Below are 5,028 nucleotides of genomic sequence, written 5' to 3'. Positions count from 1 at the left end.
ATTCAGTTGTTGGCTTCGAAATTTGCTTCTGTCGCATTTCCTTCAAGATTGCCATTTGTCAATGTACGACAACCAACTAGACCATCATTCACAATGGGTCTTCGACGGAGGGGCTCTCCTTCATCAGAGGTATTTCTTTCTTGGGGATGGCGTAGATTCTGCCTTCAACATGGAATAGTGCATGGGAGTGTGGTCAAGTTTACCGTCCTTGTTGATGATGAGAAATCAATGTCCTTAGAAGTTTTGAGAATTTAGTATTTAATAGGAGTTTTATTCGCCATATTACCGTTTGATCCTTTTGGTTACTAATTATGATATAGATTTCTTTATAATCTCCTTATTGGCTCTTCTATTTATATATGTAATGGATATAATATATTTAAACATAGTGATATATTTATGAAATCATTTTCTTATGCGTCATATTTCTTTTAAACATGTTTATTTCATTTTGGTTTGTGGTTTCTTCCTTCACGCACTTTTAGCTTTATACTCACCATGTTATTCACACGACCACTACCAACTTATTAACCATGTTTACAAATTTCTCATTTATCACCACAGTTTATCTGTTAATCTTAATAAATTAATTATTTAACATCATTGATTAAATAAACCATGGCTATCAACACCTCCTTCAATATGTACAGTATTTTATATTGATTTAACATTTGACATTATACATAAATCTTATATAAATCAGTCTCTGGTATTTCATTGGTGTCAACACATATTACAATTTGTTGTAATCCAATCCAAGATCATGACGAACGATTTCCCATTGCACTGTTGCCTTTTTATTCATGCATCTAATTTAATGTTATAAATAATCTCCCCCACTAACGTTTGTAGTACACTATAATTCAGCAACAATCTGATTCATAGATTAGTTATCACTTTTCTTTAATTATTGAAATATACTCTCGAAGTCTGTATTTCATAATTCAATATCTACCATACTATCATGGAATTATTTTTTTATGTGAATTTAGTTACATCTGGCACTAAGAATTTCACGTGCAACTTTTTCCTTTGGCAGTTTCAATTTCGTTACACTCAGTTACATTGATCCGTCCTATTTTTCTTGCAGCAAGTTATCATACCTTTTTACAACAATCACTAACTTCATAAACTAATATTTTTTAAAAACGCATTGATTTCTTTTATAGGACTTTAGTCATTATTCTTCATGCTATAAATATGCAACTCATTCTATTTGTTCTACCACACCAAGAACTCTACTCAGCCCTTCTCTAACCGAATCTTGCTTATATCTTTTTCCATTCTCCTTTAATTTTAAGCAATGTCCTCACATTTCAAATTAATCAAGGATATTAAAGCTGCTAATGAAAGTCGAAACTATATGTTAAAAGTAAGAATTATCAAGCCATGGTCTATCTCTCCCAAAGAACAAAAATTTCAAAAATCCATGCTCGAGATGGTAGCAATGGATGAAGTGGTAATGTTATCTTTTGCAAGATATTCTACTAATAAAACTAATTTAGTTACTGTTCAGCTTCAAGTTAATTTGAAATGATCTCTTATGTGTAGGGTGATCATATCCAATGCTCAATTAGAAGTCCTCACAGAAAGTTATTTGAAGGTGATTTATCTGAAGTAAGATTTACACTATATCAACCTTCTCAGTTGCATTAAATGATCAAAAATATAAACCCGCAAAATCATTCGCACCGAATTTATTTCAAGAGAGAAACTCAACTTAGGGTGGTACTAGATATCAACTTCCCTACCAATGTCTTTCATTTTGTTCCCAATGAGCTTATTCTTAACCATAGTATTGCTCAATCGCATCTTATTGGTACGTGTTTCTACACAGTTTAGTTATTCATGTTTTTTCATTCTTAAACGCACAAAATCTCAAATTTATATTAACTATTTACAGATGTTATGGGTCTGCTCATTGCTAAAGGAGATATTATTGAGTTCTCAAGGAATGGAAAGAAGTCAATCTACATTGTCGTTGAGCTAGATGACATGGAATAACTAATCATGTTATCAATATTTTTTCATCGGTCCCGCTACGTTACCAACAACATTTCTACCAATTTCTGCCAACTCTTATTTATAACTGTGTTTAATGGAAGTATCTTCGTAGATGTGTCTAATAAAAATGTCTTTTTTATGGCTATATTTAATAAAAGTGTCTTTATAAATATATTTTCTGGATGTATCTCTTTATATATGTGTTTAAAATATAATAATTAATTATTGTTGGTAATAAATTAGCAGATAATATATTGGTACCCTATACTTTTCCTTTTTTCATATGTCATGTACATAGTATATTATAATCTAGTCACTTTTGAATTTTTTCCTTCTTCTAATATTGGTTAATTTACGATTTTTTCCTAGGGGACACAGCAAGATCAGGTGCACCCTGTGGGAGGAATTTGCTACAAGATTGGTCAAACATATTGAGAAACAAAAAACCTCTGAGTATATTATCATTATGCAGTTTGCAAAATTCAACTTGTTCAAAGGTGAAAAATTACAATCATATAGTTACTCAATACCATAATTAAGAATCATTCTTTCCTAACCATATTCATTTATCATTAAATAGGGACTACGGGTATATCAAATACGAATTATAATTCCATTCTCTATATCAACCTTGACTTCTGGGAGGTTAAGGATTTCAAAAAGAGGTTATGCCATATCAATATTTTTATTCTATTTACGTATTCTATTTATCTTGCTACATTAGTTTAAATAATTAACATTTTAATAATTTTGTTACAGAATTATAATATCCAGAGTCCCTTTTTCAAATTAGTTGAGCCAAATTGCTGCTGATCCTGCTTACAATTTTGAAGGTGACCTCCTTAATCAATCCACATATAAACCTATATGCGAGCTGAAAGAGTTATTTGAGGTTTCATTTTATTATATACGTAATTATATTTTATATATTAATCACCTTTCTTATTAGTTTGTTTTTTAGGATGGTTCATATGTTACTATTGGAACTGTTGTTGCCCTCGATTCAAATAATGGTTGGTAGTATAAGGGATGTAAACAATGTTTCCATTCCCTAAAGGAAGCTGATAATTCTTATCATTGTGCTATATATGTGGTACTTTCCCAACCTCTCATACTCCTAGGTAATGATGTAGTAATAAATTATTTAATAATTTTATATTTATATAGAAAGTATTTGATCACTAAATTACCAAATTTTTGTACTTAAAATTCATTCTTAAAAAAATCAGGTATAGCATTAATTTAAAGGTTGCCAATGACATGGACACAACATCATTTATTATATATGACAAGAAAGCAACTAAATTCCTTAGATCTACTACTTCTGAACTTAGGCTTGCTCAATTAACCAGGATATTATTTTATGTCATGTGTTCAAAAACATGCAATATAGTGCAATAATTTTTTTTTTCCTTTGTTAATTCAACATATTGTTAATCATATTTTCTTTTATCGCAGGGTGGGATAAATGAGGAATATCCCATTGAATTTGACTCCGTTAAGAATAAGAAGTTCTTATTCAAAGGTTCTGTTAAGATTAAATATATTAACTCTATCCAACCATGCAAAATAATAGTTATAAAGATATGTGGAGAGATTTCTATCATTTCTGCCTTTGTGGACCAGTATAACATATACGATGTACGTATGTCTATTTTCGTACAATTATTATTGATTATTGATACTTATTAGTTTTCTAATTTTTTTTAAAAATGCAATAGAAAAACTTTGGTTCTGAGAATTCTGAACTTATGAACATCCAAACCGGTTCCGCTTATACTATTAAGGTGCACTAATTTTTCTTATGAAATCTTTTTGGTTCATTTTTGTTAATTATTTTTTATTAATTATTTCATTTTTTATATCCAGGGATCTTCTTCATCCGTAGAGATTTTGGGTGATGATAATAATGATTCTTTCACAACACCAAAGAGCGGATTAATTCCTGCTAGATTGTTAAGGAAGTTGATCGATCTGTATCCTGATTCAACTACTGTCTCATCATCCAAGTGTAGGAAAGTCATTATTGATGAAAAGGAAATTGTTGAAAAAATTCACGAAGATAAGTGAATCTATAAGAATATAACATTTGGTCATGTAGCTAAGGGGTTTGAAGTATGGTCCGAAATTATCTTTTTAATTTTAGCTTTCAGTTAAAATAATGATTGGTTTCACATGTTAAATCAGTCTCTTTAGTTTCGTACTCGTATTTGTTATTATCTTATCATATGTTTATCGTTTGTTTTATGTCTGTATCTTTTCTTACGTTTTTTTTATTATTATGTACCAAATAGTATGTATGATCTATGATCTGCATAAAGTTTGTCCGTGTTATTTAACTCCTAAGAATGATATGTTTTTTTATGATCTATGTTTTATCACAAGTTCTGTTAAATTTAGTATGTGTTTCTCAATATTAGATATACATGAGCATACGACCTTAACGGCAGCTACTGTAATTATTATTAGCCAATTTCTTTTGGCATATAAAGTTTAATATCATAATAATAAGTAATTCTCACTTTCAGTACAAATGTTAGATTTTTTTAAACCATGAAGAATACTTAGTATTTCCTTATCCTTTAGTTATTGTTTTATTGTTATCTTTCAACCATAAAACCATTGAGTTATACTTATAAGTTTTTCATGTAGGAGTTTTTTATACGTATGTTTTTTGTGTTTAAAATTTTTTTCATCATACTATTTTATAAATATACTACTTATATTAAGTTAATACCCGATTCATTAGAAATAATATGACCATTGATAATCTTATCACTTGGTAATAGTAAATTTTATTTTGCATATTTGTACTTCATTGGATTTTTTTAGTATAATAGCAGCTATTAAAAAATTTATATAGAACATAGTATCTTCTTATTACTAAGGTTTATTTCTTATTCCTTTGACATGTCTGAAATTAATGATAACTCTATATTTTCTGCATATACCCTTATTTTTTTCTGATCACGTCAGGACCTACACATCTTTTCATGCATTTTTAGTACTTTATTCTTCTAAAAT

This window comes from Arachis ipaensis, chromosome B10 (assembly GCF_000816755.2).
Source record: "Arachis ipaensis cultivar K30076 chromosome B10, Araip1.1, whole genome shotgun sequence".
In the NCBI taxonomy this organism is placed as follows: domain Eukaryota; kingdom Viridiplantae; phylum Streptophyta; class Magnoliopsida; order Fabales; family Fabaceae; genus Arachis; species Arachis ipaensis.
Note: the sequence above shows the minus strand (reverse complement) of the source record.